Raw genomic sequence first — 19,652 nt, 5'->3', positions numbered from 1 at the left:
GGTGGAGCATCTTCGTCCACCTCGGGAGTCGCTTTCTGCTCCAACTCTTCGATTGTTACGTTTGGCATTTCTCCCGCCACATACTTCTCTGCGAGGAGGTGCATCAGCTTCTTGCAGTCACGAGTGGAATGACTGTTGGTTTTATGGAGCTCGCAGTACGTGTCCTCATCTCGGACCCACTTGTTACTTGGGAATACACCACTCTTGGAGCGTGGTGAGAATGGAGGTTTGGACGGTGAATTCTTTGGAGAATTGTTCTTGGGAGACTGAGTGACTGCGAACGTGCTCGGCCCGGACTTCGGAGTTGTAGGCGGAGTCTTTTTGGCTGGCGCTTCGAACCGAGGTTTTCCTGTAGGCGGAGCGTTTTTTTTTTCTGCACAGCGGCAATCTTGTCTTCCTCTGCGACTATCCAGTTCGATGCCCGGTGTAGCGCGTCCTGAATGGTTGGGAACCGATTCACGGACAACTCTTCGCGGAAGCGAGATTCGTGCCAGTGGCCGTTCTTAAGCGCGGCCAGAGCCGTGGAGTCCGAGAGTCCTGGGATCATAACCTGGATCTCCTTGAACTTTGTTATATAAGACCGGAGGGACTCTCCAGCCTTTTGGCTTAAGTTCCAAAGCTAAGCTAGAATACTGCTTGACGAACGAGGTTGACAGCTCGGTGAAGTTATTTATTGAGCCGGCTGCTAAAGACGCGAACCAAAGTAGTACCGGTCCACTAAACGTTTCTGCGAACAGCTTGTAGTACCCAACGTCTGCTTCGTGAGGCTTGAGGTCTACTTGGCTAGCTGTCAATAAGAAGGTCTTGAGATGATTGGTCGGATCCCCTTTTCCTTCGTAGCTCGAGAACTTAATTTTGCCAGTATCTTTGATGCTGACTCAGGCTATTTGACCCGAAAAATTTCCGGAGCTGAAGTGGTTGCACTGTGCATCACGGACCGCATATCCCGGATTTCACTCTGCATGCGGAAGATCTCAGGGTTGGTAAGGTACCCCGGAGTCGAAGTGTTTCCATCCACAGGGAGAGGAAGACGGACTGGGACCTCGAAAGATCCGGCGACACCGGGCTGAACCGGAGTGTGGCCATCGCCAACCAGTGGTGGCGCTGCTTGAGTATTGAGTTGAGGTGGGAAAGAATCTCACGGGGTGGCATTTGTTGCTGTCATCTGCGAGGTGGAAGGTGGAGTAATGCCGGAAAAATCCACAGCACGTCGACGTGGGTTTTGGTCGGAGGACAAGAGATCAACCCGATCGGCATACGCGCGGTGGGAGGCTGAGAGGTCGGCTACGGACGTCGTGACTTCCGCCAAACGGGTGGAGACCTGACCCTCCCGGCTTTCAAAACGTTCGGTAAGAGCGGCGGAGGCTGCTTGCTGACGGTCGGACTTCTCAGACAAGTCCTGCAAGAGCTTCTGGATCACCTCCAGGGATGCCTGATTGGGAGAATCGGTTGCCATCATGGTGGTTGTGCGTAGTGGATGCGGATATGAAGTCGGAACTAATAAGAGTCAGGTGATAACTCCCCTCCTTCTAGCGCCAAATGTGAGAACCGAGATCAATTCTCTCTTTCCGAAGTGATTTTGAATACGGAGGAGCTTATCGCCGTTAGAGGTTCCGAACTGAATTGAGAGTGTTTGAATATTTGTATTGTATTGCTTGTTTTAGAAAATTTGTTCGATCCTTTACAAGTGACTCCCCCTTACATATTTATACCGACCAATTTATTACCCAATTAATGCACACTTAATAGGACACGATTTGCGCACCCTAATTAATCCTCTTGAATGCAAAAATCTTTGACCAAGCTCGAGCTGCGAGCTGACCAACACGAAGCGTCTCCGCACTCTCTTCCTTTCTCCAGGCCCGATGGGCCGACAAGTAATACATTCTTGGCCCATTAGACGTGCCCGGCCTAGGCCCTTCGCCTATTGCCCGAGATGACAGATCGTGGGTACAACAGTTGACATACCGTGAATTAAAGGAAGTGGATATTAATACGGGAAATAAGGAAAACAAAGATCCTCAATATGATGCACAAATTACTACGCGTGATGCGCAAGGCAAGGAGGTTACGTGTGTAAAAGGAGTTGTTAAACCTCGTAGGGGTACAAAGAAGGGCCTTCGAGAGAGAAAGGGTATGGGCCAGAAAGCCCATGAGAAGACTGTGTCAAGGCCCAAACAATTGAATCCAAACAGGCTCACACGGGGGCTCGTGTTTGGTCAAGCAAGGGGAGAATTGGAGATGTCATCGACTGGAAAGAGGCTGAGAGTTTAAGGAAAGTTGGGGTCATTCGGGAGGCTCTTTCGCTGTTGATAGGGAAAGTTTGGTGGTGAGCGGGGGTGTAATGCACCCGAACTGTCCTACGGTCGGACAAACCGCAGACCGGCCCGGAGACGCCACAATGAAGCCGACCACCCATGATCCGACCGAGATTCCACCAACAGATCAGGACCCTCATCCTGTTCACCGGCGATGCTTTCACGGTCATGAACGTCCCTTAGGCTTTTCAACCCTTGGAACAGACGCGGCGTTGTGCTGGCCCAGACTAGGCCATGTACCATTCCACTTGTCCGAATATATGAAAATAACTTTTATTATTACTAGTATATTGCTACATTCAAAAAAAAAAATACCAAGTAAAACAGTTGGATCCATTTCAAAGAAAACATGTTAAAAGGCATAGGATTTTGCAAAACAACATGAAAACACCCTAGCTGGTTTCTTAGATGCCCAATATCCAAACCCACCTTAGTCTTCCCTGCAAGACAAAGATAATGGAATGAGTAATCTAAGATTACTCAGTTAGTTGGGTAACCCTCTAACATGCATTCTTCCCACCCAACTACCCCACATACGTAACATCAAGTAAACATAACACACAATGCGGAAGCGTTAAACAAGAGCAGGCAACACACAAGAATAAGCTAGAAACAATCAAGCAGACTTGACTAATCTAGACACTTATTCATCCTAGGCATCCATGCCACATCACCCGCTTCACCAATGGGTAAAGAATGCTAGTAGTGCATAAAGGTAATTTGACCAACACTAGACATTCCACATCCTAGGACCATTCGATAATCTGTCCCATCCCAACACACCTTCCATGTTGAAACCACAAAGGTAACCAACCGGACTCACCAATCACATCCTCCGCATTAATACCACCAGGTACATTTGGCCGCATCGTCATGCAGCAGTTTGGGCTAGTAGCTAGTTAGGCACCGAAATGTTCTTACTGTGAGATCACTTAAGATTAACTCAATGGAATTCCTCAACACACTTCGGGGACAGAAAATCGACCACTAGCTACGAACCAAAATAATTAATTTGCGAACTAGGTAGAACAAGTACTTTAATTCTAAGTTTAATGACTCAAGAATTAAGTACTTCTACGCCACCAACAATTTTAAGCAAGATAATCAAGCAATTAGTTGCAACGAAAATCAAGCAAGAAACAACACATCAATCTTTAAGAAGCAAGAGTACAAATCTAGCAACTGAAGGTTTTTACACATGCATGCATGCCCTATTTTATGCACAAAAATGGTGCCACTCAACCAACAAGTAAATTTAGGTTGTTCCCAACAATTTTTATTCATGCATGCAAGCCCTTAAATCTGATTTTTATGCATGAATATTGCAATAAAAATCCAACAATTTATTCTTCTCATCATGTAAACATTTTTCTCATTGATTTCAACATGCATGCGTCTTTTTTTATCCCAAAACTTTTCGCATGAATTCTTTTAATAAACCCATCAAGTAGATTGATCTTTCATCAAGTTAACTTAGGTTAAAACTTCTCAAATTTTGTATGTTTATCAAACGATTCTTCACCCATGCAGCATCAAGTCAAACTCCCCAAGATTTCATGCAGTCCCTCCCCAAGAATGCATGCAAGTCTACTTAAACTTTAGCTAGTCTACATGCATTCTAACAAGAAATACATGCAACAACCAACAAGCAATGACTGATGCAAAATCTTGAGAACTCATGCATCATCCACAAACAAACAACCACAACTCACAGTTTCCAGCAGAAATTTGATTGAATTGGCTTCACCACACCGCAGATCTGACAGCACCTCCCCTTCTTCCTTAACCTCTAGCTCGAACAACCTTCCTCTTCTTTGATTGAACTGCTCTTGAATCTCACTCAAGGATCAAACAGTTTCAGTGTTTATTTGGACCTAAGGGTCACAAATGAGAGCTGAGGGGTGATATTTATGGGCCCCTCAGTCGAATTCCATGCAAAACCATGTGAAGAGTTCGACTTGACAAATGTCCATAATTTTGCATGAGTTTGACATGTGTCCCTGCATGGGATGCATGCAGCGCGTGTGGCTCAAACGCGGGCAGAAATGTCTTAAGATCTTGACATGTGGCATCTCGACTATGGCCAGACTTTTCCGGTTCCTCTCCTTCCCTTACGCGTCCAGAGTACATCCGACGCACTCATCCGCAGTGCACGGTCCCCTTGTCTTTGGTCCGGTCCACTCGTCCGCAGCGAACAACATCCTCGCCTGTACTGGACGGTCCTTTTACCATCAAATTCTCACACTCGACGTTCAGTACATACCGCGGTTCCCTAACATTGGCCCATGGTACATTGGCCAGCCAGCTGGTGCACATCCATCCTGTTTCTATTGTCTGTTTTCCGTCTTATCTTCTTTTTGGCTCGACCATTTCCTTTCTTAATGATTATTTGGACTTCCCATCCATACGTTTCCCTTGGCCATCGTTTATCTCACTCGTTGGCCTGATGGTACACGTCTGATCTTTGGCCATCGGCCATTTCGCAACTCATCAATTGTTTTCCATAAGTCTCTCAGTCATTCTCCATTATCTTTTATTCTCCATCTTTCTGAGTTCTTTCCCAGTCCTTTTGTCGAACCTTTTTTTTTTTTTTTTATCCTGGTCCATACCCTTTGGTGCGGGTCACTATATGGGGAGTGTTGTAGAGGGAACTGAATGGCGGTGGAGATGTGCATCCCAATTCTGGTGAAATATCGGTGGCAGATGTGTTGGATATCTAGAGGGAGTTACCGGAAGGTGGAGGGACGATGTTGTGCCTGGAAGAGGTGATCAAATAATGACGTTCCCCGAGGGTTCCGATAATTTTCGAAGATTAGTGATGAATACCCCCTATGGAATTGGCAGGGGGCGAATAAACCCAATTTTCGGAGATCAATCCGATACATGTTGAAGAAATGGAAAACAGATATCTTGGCAGTCTTTGAGACACATGCTGGAGGGGTTCGCGCTATGCAGATTTGTCTAGGTTTCGGGTTGATGCCGCTGGGTAGAGCGGAGGATTTTGGTTACCTTGGTGAGATGGAAGTAGTGGAATCTTAGATCAGTTCATCTATGCGAGGTTTATAAAGGAGGTTTTAAATCTCATTTAGTGTATGCGACTCCTACGGTTAAGCGACATAGTGGTTTGTGGGATCGTTTGAGAGACGTTATGCGAGATGTCATTGGACCTTTGGTAGTTGGACGGGATTTTACCACAATGTTTTGACTTGATGAAAGATTGGATTGAATTGTTGCCTATCATTGGATTCGATAGCTTTCAAGGATTGGATAAATGAGTCGTCTTTGATTGATATGTGATTCTGGGGTAAGAAATTCACATGGAGAAGAGAGCGGGTTGCAAGTAAATCAATTGCAAAGCGCCTTAATAGGGTGCTCTGTTGCCCTCAGACTCGCTTGAAGTGGCAAGAAGCTAGAGTGACACATCTCCCGTTTTTATCTTCAGATCATGTCCCTTTATATGTGCAATTGTCTCATGAGGTAAATGAAACGACCGAACTTTTTTTCTTCTTTTTAAGAAATAATAATTAATATAAATATATAAATAAACTACAACTAGTGGTCCCATATCCACTAGCCACCTAACGACCTTCACAATCAACAGCGGAATAATAACAACCAATATCCAATAATAAACCAATAATAATCCAACAACAATCCAATATCATAGCATAAACAATAACCAAATACCAACCAACAAGAAACAAGGAACCATCAACCTAGTAATGTTTCTAATGACTCAACTCTAGCAACCTAGCAATGCCAGACAACATCCAATCGAGTCCCTAGAACATCCTCCTCTTCATTGCCTTGATTCCATGATCACACTTTGCCTTTACCTGCACACCACAAACAACAATTGAGATGCGTAAGTATTATCATAAATACTTAGTGAGGCAATCCTCCCATCTACTGGGCTATACACACAAGCAACAATAATTCCAAAGTTCCAAAACAAGCAACAAACAAACACACAAACCAGGAAATCAAACATTGTCTCGCTGGAAGGGAGGTGTCGACCGACACCAGCCTAGTGTCGACCGACACTGGCTCAATGGTGTCGACCTGTATCAACCAAATCCAGCAAGAAAAACACACAACCAAGCAACAACAAGCAAGAACAAGGGAATCAAAGGCTTAGATTAGCCATGGTCATGCACTCACCTCTCTGCAGGAAGATTCTGACCAATAAGAACGAATCCCTCACTCCTATCAAGCTTCTAGCACCTTCCCAGCCTTAGATCTCTCAAGAAACAGCAAGGAAACTCACCAATCTCACCAAAATCTCAAGAACTGTCTTTCTCTTCTTTTTCTCTCAAAAACGTTTAACGGCGATAAGAGAAAACTTCTCAAAACCCTTCTGGTCGACCACACACTTAAATATCTCGGTTTAATTGTTTTCCTAAACCAAACCGGTCCAAATCGATAATTAAATCGAACTGGTCAAACCAGACATTAGTGGTGTCGACGGACACCACCTTGGTGTCCATCGACACCCATCCCCAAAAACCAATTTTTGGTTCGCGGATGTTACAATTCTCCCCCACCAATCTAGATTCGTCCTCGAATCTCGAACAACCATCAGCCAAGGACTCCCGTGCAACCGTCTCCACGGCCCGCACTCCTCCGACCGATCTATAGAAGGTCACCTCTAGGCGATAGACTCACGCTCCAGGCGTCATTTGCTCTCGAATTTTGGACTTTCCTTTTTCTCATAGGCCTAAACCTTGAGTTTTCATTGGCTCCTCATCAGACCTAAGTCTGCATGCCAATGTTGGCTCCTCATTGGGCCTAAACCCGCATGCCAATATATATAAGGAGAAATCCAAACTCGTCTCTCGGGTCGTCACCCTACAGTGCACCTCTGGACCGTCGTCCGAAGTCGATATACCAACCATACTCCTAAGCCACAAAGTCTATGAATATAGCAGTACTAGGAGAACCTAAGTCCTCCAAGAGCTGCGAGCAAACAATTCTGAACACGTCTGAGTCCTATCCCTATCCAGGTTTCCTTCCCGTGGCTCGCGTAGAACATCTCAATGTTCTACCAACCACATATCCCCTCACTGGAATACCTCATGACCACACAAGGGTCATATACATGCCACAAGGGTCGCCACTAAGGCCAAAACATAATGTCCTAAAGAGGACCGCCACCAAGGCCAAACAAAATGTCCTAAAGAGGACCGCCACCAAGGCCAAACAAATGTCCTAAAGAGGACCGCCACCAAGGCCAAACAAATGTCCTAAAGAGGACCGCCACCAAGGCCAAACAAATGTCCTAAGGAGGACCGTCACAAAGACACTCTGGCTAAGCAGCCCGTCACAAAGACCATCTGTCCCAAAGGACCGTCACAAAGACCATCTGTCCCGAAGGACCGTCACAAAGACATTCTGGCTAAACAGCCCGTCACAAAGGCCACGCAATTGGCTAAACAGCCAGCCACAAAGGCCACACACGGCTAAACAGCCCGCCACAAAGGCCACACAATGTCTAAAAAGACCACCACACACGGGCACACTGACTCGAAAGTCCGCCACTAAGGCCACACACAAGCCCCTCCCAGGCTCTCCACCGCTAAAATGGACAAATTCCAACTCCCGAAAAACTTTCCATATTTAGCACTTTCCATTTTTGGAAACTTTCCACTTTTGGAAACTTCTAATTCAGGAAACTTTCCTCCAAAACCCCGCCTCACGGAAACTTTGTACCCCGAACACCACCTCATCTTGTTACTGAGTCGCATAACCAACCACCCCAAGCGACCGAGTAACAAGAGAGATGGGCTGGAATACTCCATTCCTGTTCCAGCCACGGATTACAGATGGGACCAGGCTAAACAAGCTCAAGTCGCGGCTTGCTTCTCATACCACTTCTTGAACCTTGCCTTCATCTTTGCCTCAGGCTCCCAAGTCTGCTCCTCAACACCATCACAGTCCCACAGGACTCTCATCAAAGGAATCTTCTTCTTCCGAAGTTCCTTGATCCTCCTCTTGAGAACCCTCACTGGTCTCGCCTCCAAAGTCATGTTAGGCTGAAGATCCTCAGGAATCTTAGCCAACACCTGCTCACCCTCACGGAGACACTTCCGCAACATAGACACATGGAAAACCTTATGGAATGCACGCATCAGCTCATGTAACTCCAGTCTATATGCCACTGGTCCAACCCGCTCAATCACTCTGAATGGACCCATATACCTCGGACTCAACTTAGTCTCTGACAATGACCTATTCGGGCCCTTCAACATGGCCATCTTGAGGTACACTCTATCTCCTACCTGAAACTCAAGATCTCTCCTCCTCCTATCAGCATAACTCCTCTGCCTATCCTGAGCCTCCTTCATGTTCAGCTTGAGAACTCGAATCTTCTCTGAGGTCTCCTGAACAAAACTAGCACCAAACATGCTCCTCTCCCCCACCTGAGTCTAGCATAATGGTGTACGACATGGTCTCCCATACAAAGCCTCATAAGGAGCCATCTTAATACTCGCCTGATAGCTGTTGTAAGCAAACTCTACCAGGTTCTGGTGATCTGCCCAATGGCCACCCCAATCCAACACACACATCCTCAGCAAATCCTCCAGCGTCTGGATCGTCCTCTCTGACTGTCCATCAGTCTGGGGATGATAAGCTGTACTCATATGCACCTTAGTGCCCATCTCTGCCTGAAATGCCTTCCAGAACACCGAAGTGAACTTTGAATCCCTATCAGACACAATGCTCGCTGGCACCCCATGCAATCTGTCTATCTCCCTCACATACTTCTTAGCCAAGACCGCTGCTCCATCAGTCTTCTTAATGGCCAGAAAATGTGCTGACTTAGTCAACCGGTCCACTATGACCCAAATAGCATCAAAATTCCGTGACACTGGCAATCCTACCACAAAATCCATAGTGATCATATCCCACTTCCACTCAGGAATAGGTAGACTCTTCAGTAACCCGCCAGGAACCTGATGCTCAGCCTTCACTAGCTGACACACATCGCACCTCGAAACTCAACTAGCCACATCCTTCTTCATCCCGACCCAATGATAGTACCTCTTGAGGTCACGGTACATCTTAGTCGCTCATGGATGAATGGATAACTTGCTCGCATGAGCCTCTCTCAGAATCTCCTGCCTCAACTCCTCATCCTTGGGCACACAAACACGACCGTGCACCAAGATAGTACCATTATCTGAGACCTGATACTCTGAATCCACATCCTTAGAGGCATTCACCAGCCCCAAATCCTTCTCCTGAGCCATCCGCACCCTACTTAGAAGATCTGCTCTATCTATTGCTTCCAAACCCAACGGTTCCTGTGAAACAGCACACAAGCTCAACGCACTGATCTCCCCTACCAGAGATTCCAACTCTTGCTCCTGAGCCGAAGCTACCCTCTTCCGACTCAGAGCATCTGCAACCGTGTTAGCCTTACCAGGATGATAGGCTATCTCCAAATCATAATCTGCCACAAGCTCCATCCACCGCCTCTGTCTCAAGTTCAGCTCAGGCTGAGTGAATATATACTTCAGGCTCTTATGATCTGTAAACACCTGTACCTTTGCACCATAAAGATAAGATCTCCAAATCTTCAGGGCAAAAACTACAGCACCCATCTCCAAATCATGAGTAGGATAGCTGCCTTCATGCACCCGCAACTACCGCGAAGCATTGGCAATCACATTCCCATGCTGCATCAGAACACACCCCAAACCAACTCTAGATGCATCTGTATAAACCACATAGGGTTCTCCCTGCTCAGGCAAAGCCAACATTGGCGCAGTAGTCAACATCTCCTTCAGGCTTGCAAAGTCTTCCTCACACTCTTCTGACCAGACAAAAGGAACATCCTTCCCTGTCAACTTAGTCATAGGACGTGCTCTGCTTGCAAACCCCTGCACAAATCTCCTGTAGTATCCCGCCAATCCAAGAAAACTCCTGATCTCTGTGGCATTCTGCGGTCTAGGCCAATCTCTGATAGCCTGAATCTTCTCTGGATCTACAGAAACCCCCTCTGCAGAAACAATGTGACCCAGAAAGCCCATCTCACGCTCCAAAAACTACACTTACTCAACTTGGCAAACAACTTCTGCTCCCGCAGCTTCTCCATAACTGCCCTCAAATGCACTGCATTCTCCTCAGGACTCTTAGAATAAACCAGGATATCGTCGATGAAAATGATGACAGACACATCCAGAAACTCGAAGCACGCTGTTCATCAATCTCATAAACGCTGCTGGCGCGTTAGTCAACCCGAAAGGCATCACCACAAACTCATAATGCCCATACCTAGTCCTGAAAGCAGTCTTCCTCACATCTGCCTCATCTATCGGTATCTGCTGATAACCCGACGCCAGATTTACCTTGGAGAACCAAGTAGCAGCCCTCAACTGATCCAACAACTCATCGATTCTAGGAAGAGGGTACTTGTTCTTCACAGTGACCCGGTTCAAACCCCGATAATCAATGCACTACCTGAAACTTCCATCCTTCTTCTTGACAAATAACACCGGCGCTCCCCACGGTGATACACTAGGACGGATGAATCCCTTACTCAACAAATCCTCTAGCTGCTTCTTCAGCTCTGCCATCTCTGCTGGAGCCATCCTGTAAGGAGCCTTGGATAACGGTGTCATCCCCGGTTCCAGTTCAATGGTAAAAGGATCCGACCGAGATGGTGGTAATCCCTGTAAAGACTGAAACACATCCTCAAACTCCTCCACTACCGGAATACAGCTAACCGTAGACTTCCCCACTGACTCTGGAATAGATATAGTAACCAAATAAGCCTCACGGCCCTTCTCGATCATCTTCCCAGCCTGAATGGCTGAGATCACGAGACTCCTCGAAGTCGGTCTAACACCCTGAAAAACCAACTTCCCTCCTGAACGCTCAAACTCCACTCTACCCCGATGGCAATTTAAATGCACCCTATGCCGATGCAACCAATACATCCCGAGAATAACATCATACAGCTCCACTGGACTGATAAGCAAATCTGCTGGCCACGACTCTCCTGCGATCTGAATATCAATTCCTCTGGCTCGTCCAATCACTCTCAGGAACTCGCCTCTCGCAACTCTGACAACTCCTGCACGCTCTCCAGGATCCCCGCTGATCCCCGCACACTCTGCACACTCTGGAGTAATGAAGCTATGCGAAGCTCCAGAATCAAACATAACATGAGACTTAAACCCGCCCACCAACAAGGTCTCTACACAAACCTCATGTGTTGAGAACCTAACACTTTATCACAGGAAAACATATACAATCTGAACCCACTAAAATTCACAAACGCCCTACAACAAGCCACACAACCAAAAACGAATTATAGCAAAACTGGACAGAAACATCAGAAAAGAACAGTCTCAAAGACGAAACCCTAAAATAAAAACCAACCGTTAACTAACAAATCGCTCCGGTGAAACGCTATCCCTAGACGTCACGAAGCTGCCCACAAAATATCAGCACGATCAGGAACCAGACGAGACCACGATCTCAGTTACAATCCTCGATGGTTCCAACTCGCGTCTGAGAAAACGTGACTCACAAAACTGCCAATAACTCATCGAGTTTAAATCCAAAACTACTTCTGTAAAAAGGCGAATGACGATGAAAGACTTGGGAATAAACCTACAAAATTTCATTACCTTTGAGAACGATTTGATATACCGAAACTGTTTCCTCCCAAACCCTAACGATTCTGCTCTTTCTCCTTTAATTTCCTTCACATCACAATAGGCTCTCTCCTCTCTCTCTCTATCTCTGCAAACGGCGACAAGACACCCTAAAACCCTTAATTTGTTGCTTCTCCACTTATATACTCGGTTTAGATAACTAAACCAAACCAACAAAACCAAAATCGCGAATTAAAACAAACCCGACGAACCCAGAAATAGTGGTGTCGATCGACACACCCCTGGTGTCGGTCGACACCCACTCTAAAAATACAGTAACCGGTTTGCACATGTTACAATTCTCCCCCACCAATAAGGATTCTTCCTCGAATCCCGCAGCACCGTCCATCCGTCAAGGACCTCCGTGCCACCGTCAACACGGCCCGCACGTCCTCCGACCGGACTGAACACCGTCAGCCAAGGTTTCCCGTGCAACTGTCGCAACAGCCCGCACACCTCCGACTGATCCATGAGGTCTGCCTCTAGCCAATATACTTACATCAAAGACACTATTTGCTCACAACTCAGTGCTTCCCCCGTCCGTGGTCGCAACCAATGAATCATGCCGGTTCGCTATCAGGCCCACCGCTTTAAGCTACGGCATTCAGGAAGTCACTCACACCCACTCCCCCCGCTCTCGGGTCGCAACCCTCGAGACATACCGGCTAACTGCCAGGCCATAGCCTACAACTACGTTATCCAGGGAGTCTCACACGCCCACTCCCCCCGCTCTTGGGTCGCAACCCTCGAGACATACCGGCTCACTACCGAGCCGCGACTCACAGCTACGGTATTCAGGGAGTCTCAAATATCCCGCTCTTGGTTCGTCACCCTAAAGTGCGCTCTCGGATCATCATCCGAAGCAAACATACCACTCCCACTCTCTGGCCACAAAGTCCATCGAGCTATCGGTATTACATGAGTTGGGCCCACACAATCTTGAGCAAACAAGTCTGATGTCATCGAGTATCTCTCGACTAGATCTACCTCAACCCTTCCATTAATAGGCAAACTTTAACTATTCAGAAAACTTCTGATTTATAGCAACCTTCTATTTATGGAAACCTTCCATTTATAACAACCTTCTATTTATGAAAACTTTCCATTTATAGCAACCTTCTATTTATGGAAACTTTCCATTTATAGCATTCCCAAGTTATTTCCTTTCCACTTGTTTCACAATTACCAAAACCAAAGAACTCCAACTTTTATTAGAACCTCAAATGCAATAATCGTTTACAACTCCAAACAAAAATACATAATGCAAGAAAGAAACCAAAACGACTATACCCTCTAACATCCGCAGCCACTGGCTGCCGCTCCTCCGCCACCACAGGTGGCACTACCTGAGCCTGAGCCGGTACCACTGCTGGTAACCGCTCCAACACCTGTGCTAGCAAAGCCGCAAAATCAACTCCAAAGACTCCACCCGCTGGAACTCCCACACCCGGAGCCCTAGCATCACCGGCCTCTCGAGCACTAAGACCGCCCCCTCCGGCCACACTCATGGAATCCTCATGGACACCCTGCAACTCTCCAACACCCTCAACTGTCACACTCTAGTCCACGGTATCAATAACTGCTGGGCCTCTGCCCCTACCATGACCACGACCGCATCCATGACCACGACCGTGTCCACGACCAGCAACAACATCATCTCTAGCCATCTGCACTACCATGAACAGAAGACTAAGCAAACAATTGAAACATACACATAAACATAAACTCACCATGGAATCACACAGTAGGCTCGAAGAGGATATTATAGGACTTCATGCCACACACAATTGACTAACTCACAAAATCAATCAAAGCATGCAAATCCCAAACATCTACAGCACAAAGCCTAGTGAACCCGAACCTAGAACTGTAAGGGCTCTCATACCAAACTGAAACGACCCGACCCGTTTTTTTTAATAATAATAATAATAATAATAATAATAATAATAATAACAAATAAGTAAATAATAATAATAAATAAGTAAATACTCTACAGCTAGTGGCCCCATACCCACTAGCCACCTAACTACAATCACACCAACCAGCGGAAATAACAATACCAATAAATATCCAATAACCCAATAACCAATAATAATTCCAATCATAAACTAATGATCCAATCAACATAAACCAGTGAACTAGCAATCCTTATCAATATTATAGGACTCAACTCTAGCAACCTAACAGAAGCCAGACAACCAAGCGAGCCACTAGAACATCCTCCTCTTCATTGCCTTGATTCCACGATCACACTTTACCTTTACCTGCACCACAAACACAAATTGCAATGCATGAGTAATTTATAAACACTCAGTAAGCCAATCCTTCCATCTATTGGGCTATACACACAAGCAATAGAGACATCTCTAACCATCAACCAACAATCAGCAATCAACAATAACAAACCAGGACTCTGCATCGACCGATACCAAGCATGCATCGACTAGCACCAGTTGGGGTTGCATCGATCGACACAAGCTTGCATCGACCGATGAAAGTTACACTTGCATCGACCGACACGCACACTGCATCGACCGACGCATGCTCGACATAGCACGAAAACCCTAGGTTTTACGCGCTGTCCTTGTACTTTCATCGACCAATGCACATGCCGAGCATCGTTTTTCCCCGAAGCTTCTTGCCAGATCTTCATTCCTACAACCACAAAACTCGATCCCAAGCCACAAGAAAGCTTCCTAACGTCCCAAATAACATTCTAACAAGCCAAACAACACATAAACAAGCAGATCAGAGAAATCTCCAGCTTAGATAAGCCATGGTCATGCACTTACCTTTGCCAAGACGATTCTGAACCTCAAACAAGCAAGAAAACACTTCCAGGAAGCTCCTACAACGATCCCAGATACAGATCTCTACAGGAACAGCTTCCAATCTCCTAACTCCTCAAGAACACTTAGAACACTTTTTCTCTCTTTTCTTTCTCTCAAAAGCGGCTAAACACGACTAATCAGACAAAAACTCGAGTTAAGGGTTTTCTCTAACCCAAAACGCAGCGTTTAACTTAAACTTGTCCGCACTAAACCGGCTTTGCATTGACCGATGCACATAGTGCATCGACCGATGCAACCACTAAACCGGGATCTCAGTTCGCGGATGTTACATTCTCTCAATCTCTTAAGTTGTGCAACATACTCTGCACCTCCTTATATAGAGAACTTAAAACCCAAATCCTATTCCTATTATAACTTGGTATATTTAGATAACTCCTAAATATAACTTGTTGTTATCCTAATCCTTTACAAACCATAACTCGGTAGGATTAGGATTCCTAAAGACTCAAGCTTCCTTCAAGCTTAAGTCAACAATCTCCCCTTTAAGCTTGAAGTCAATTTTATCCAAGTCTTCAACTCCAATTAGCTCCCTAATCTCCTTGAACTTGATTATTCCTAGAGCTTTAGTTAAGATGTCAGCCTTTTGTTCATTTCCAGGAACATGTTCGAAGATGTCAACCTCTTGGGGCTTGCCTCAATCCATATAAGGCTTTGTTGAGCTTATAAATTCTATCTTCTCTCCCCTTTACTTCAAACCTTCAGGCTGCGTGACGTAAACAGTTTCTTTTCGCTCTCCATGTAAAAAATACTGTTTTAACATCAAGGTGATGTATCTCCCAACCATTAGAGGATGCAAGGTTAACAAGAAGTCGTATTGTCTCTATTCTTGCTACTGGAGCAAAGACTTCTTCAAAATCAACTCCATATTGTTGTACATATCCTTTTGCAACCAAAAGAGCCTTATGTTTACTAATGCTTCCATCCGAATTCTTCTTGAGTTTAAACACCAACTTTAAACCAATAGGTTTGACTCCATGGGGTAAGTCTACGAGATCCCAAACTTGATTTTTCTTGATCAAATGAATCTCATCCTCACAAGCAAGCGTCCATTCTTTTATTCCCTTTGCTTCAAGATAGTTTCTAGGTTCATCATTCAAGTCCAAAAGTAACAGTTCTCCTTCTTCATCAGCGAGTAGTGCATAGTCTTAGAGATATTTTGGCTTCCCAATCTGTCTTGTTGTCCGTCTTAGAGTAGGTTGTGGCAGAGACTACACTTCTTGGATTTCTTTATTCTCGACATTATCAAGTCCATTTCTGAGTTGTCATCAGTATCTTCTTCATTGATAGCACGATCATGGACCAAATTTAAAGTCTCATGATCTGAAACAGCAATCTGATCTGAAAGAGAACCTTCATTCTCAGCTTCCTCTTGAATGCCATGGTTACCAAAATCACCAAAAATAACACTGAAACTCCCAGCCTGTTCTTGCTCTTGATTGTTACCACTCCAATTCCAGCCCTTAGTTTCGTCAAACACAACATCACGACTCACTATTATTCTCCGTGTTTGTGGTTCCAACAGTCTATATGCCTTTGATCCAAGCTCTGTTCCTAAATGAACCATAAGTCGTGATCAATCTTCTAGTTTTTTCAAATGAGATTTGTCAATCTTAGCATAACCAGTACAGCCAAAAATACGTAGATGCTCAATTTTTGGTCTCTTGTTTCTCAGAGCTTCATATGGAGTCTTGTCTTCAAGAGATCTTGTTGCAATCCTGTTTAAGAGATAGGTACAATGTCTAATGGCTTCTCCCTAAAGAAATTTTGGAACCTGCATATGCTTCATGATGCTTCTTGCCATTTCCAAAAGTGTCTTGTTGCGCCTCTCAACAACACCATTCTGTTGAGGGGTGTTGATATATCATGTTTTTGTGGTTTTTAACCATGATATAAGTGTGCTTTTAGAGCCTTTTGATGTGTTTTTAGTTTTTTCAGAGTCTTTTCAGGGTTTCTAGGATTTTGGCACGGATGGAGCAAAATGAAGCAAATTGGATCATTGAACCGAAGAAATCAACTTGGTTCCAATCAAGAGTGATGGTGTCGATCGACACCACCCTTGGTGTCGATCGACACCCTGTTTGCCAACTCAAGACCCAAGTTTTGGAAGATTTACAAAAGTTGCCGAAGTTTTCCATATTTGAATCGTTAGTCTCTAGACGTGTTTTAGGACATATATATAGTGTTTTTAGGTTTTAGAAACCCTTAAATTTTATTCTAGCAAGTTTTATTTTCTGCAACCTCGAGAGATTTTTGAGAGCTTTTGGGAGAGAGATCTGAACTCCTTGTAGAGAGAAGAATTTCTAAACTCCTACTTTACTCTTTTAATATCTATTTCTCAGAATTATGTTTTGTTCTTCATTGAACATGTCTGAGTAGTTTTCTTGTTAGAATCAGGGTTTTTCACAGGGTTTTTATGAATTATTAGATCTGTTTATTTAGGATTCATTATCTTTCTAGATCTTCATCATAGGTTGTTCTTCATATTAATTCTTGATTGATCACCTAGAATTAATAACCTAGGAAAATAATTTGATATGAGAATATAATTGATTTTTCTGATAAAACCTTTTGATGAGCAAAATTACTTCTTGCAAAGAGATTTGATTTAGTAATTTTGTGAACAATCTAAACTTGTTTTTAAAGCTGATTTTTAACCTCGAATTTTACAAAGAGATTTGGATTTTCTGGTTTTAAATTTAGATAATATTTGCAGTGAGAACTGATATATTTTACAAAAGAGTTTAGAGTTCTAGATCTGATCTTAATTGCTTGAATTCTATTTAATTATTAATTTAGTATTTTTTAATTTCCTGAGAAATTACATAGGCCTAGCTTTTTAATCATTTGAACTTTCACAAGTTTTTATTTAATATTTTGCATTGTTATTTTAATTCAAATTAATCTGTTTAGCTTAATTATAAAACTCTATAATTTATTGTGTAGTTTTGAGTCCTTGTGAAATTCGACCCCTAAGTATTACAATGATCTCTTAATTTGAGAGAGTAGCACTCTTTGATCTACCATTAGATTTGAGATTTTGATTTCGTCTAAATTTTTATTTTTTATTTTTTAACTAACACGCTTTTGTTTCCTTTCTCTTGTGTGTTTCAAGTGCATGCCTCCTAACCCTAACATTAGAAACAATAAGACTGGTCCAACTTTGAAGCTTTCAAACCAAGAGTTGGGAAAATATGAGCGTGAGAACCGAAAAGGCGCCAAATCTTTGAAGATGGTTAACACAATCATTCTGAGACCTGATGAGGATGGTGCTCTCTTTATCCTCACTAGCTTCCCGACGTCGCTCTCTTTATCCATCACAGACTTGATCGCATCTCTTAAGCTATCTTTCGAAAACCATCCTGTTTTTTCCCTCGACACTTCTACAGAGACCTCAAATTCCTCGGTCAACAACCTTGTGAAGAGAACTTGATCACCTATATAAGGAATTAAAGCCATTTGGCAATCAGTCATCTGACACTCCCATATCGTTCCAGGACTGCAATGGTTCACAAATCAGAGTTCTTGGAATTGGTCCTTCTAAAGAACAGTTTGGTTGCCAAGTGCACAAAACACTACTGATCCCGGTGGGAACCCGCTCAGAAATTGGCTCCAGTGTTCATCTACGTGTTTACTTGTGTCTGGCTGAGGGAGGATTGGACCAGTCAAGAGGACCTTCCTTTGGTATTGATTCGATATATAGTCGCAGAATTTGCCTTCGATTTCTTTGCATGTCCTCAGTGCAATGACATCACAGCTCTTAAAACCAGTAGTGAGCTGATGACAAACTCTCTCGAAGAAGGTCAATATGTATGAATATTGTTTCCACGAAAGAACACTTTCGACGAAGGATAGCCCGGTGGCTAATAAACCACCAGGGGCATTTCAATGAGCTACAGCTGTAGCAGAGGCTATCATGTAACTCACACTCTTGATCTTATGCTCTTTAGCCAATTCTGGAATCCAGTGACCAAAATCGAAGAAGATCAAATCCGGTCTCAAAACACGGAACGCAGCTTCAACCTGATCGCGAGTGAGATCCAAGGCTTCGTACAAGAAGTTGTCCTTAGAGATTGCGATATCCGAGATTGTCTCGGCACCAGCAGGGAGGCCATTGACATGGGGGACTGTGAGTGGGTAAAAGACAATACTGTCTGGGAATAGGTTGTGATGTTCCAACTGTTTTTGAGCTTTCTTAGGCAGCAAGAATGTAACCCGGTGACCTTTCTCAGCTAGTTTGTTTGCAAGATGTAGAAAGGGAATCGTATGAGCAAAAGCAAACCACGGGAACATAAAAGCATGGAACTTTGGCTCCATTTCCTTTCCCAAATTGTTAAAACACAAAACAATTTGTTAGAAGTATCTGCTTCTTCGCTAAAGAGACTGGCTTAATGAATTGGGATATTTAGTTAGAAGTTAGTGGACTACAGAAGCACACGACTCTAAAGAGGAAAAAAGGCCAATTAAGAAGAACACTACAAACACAAGTCACAAGAGAAGATAGCAAAGAAGAGCATTATAAAGATCAATCACAATTGGAGGCAAAATTAATTGGATTTTCTGCAAACAAAAAGCCTCTTCTTTTATTTTGTTCAAACAAAAACCCTCTAAATCATCAATTTTTTTTTTTCAGTTTTACTCTACATTTTTCAAATATATAAATTAATCGTATATATTTATCCAGATATATAGTGTGTGGTGAGACAGTGAGAGGACCTTTATAATATATTTATCCAGATATATAGTCTGCATTATATCTTCTTAGCAGACTTCAACAATGCAGGGTTCTCCAGGTTATGAACTGGGGAAATTTACAAGAA

General features: G+C 44.0%; 1 pseudogene; it reads right to left on the bottom strand.

Annotated features, from left to right (window-relative positions):
- Positions 1–16,408: 16,408 nt before the first annotated feature.
- On the bottom strand, positions 16,409–19,186 carry LOC104752330 (UDP-glycosyltransferase 79B8 pseudogene; annotated as a pseudogene).
- Positions 19,187–19,652: the final 466 nt, after the last annotated feature.

Source organism: Camelina sativa, chromosome 2, assembly GCF_030686135.1.
Source record: "Camelina sativa cultivar CO46 ecotype springtype chromosome 2, ASM3068613v1".
NCBI lineage: Eukaryota > Viridiplantae > Streptophyta > Magnoliopsida > Brassicales > Brassicaceae > Camelina > Camelina sativa.
The sequence above is the reverse complement of the archived record's forward strand: the minus strand, read 5'-3'. Positions and strand labels throughout refer to the sequence as shown.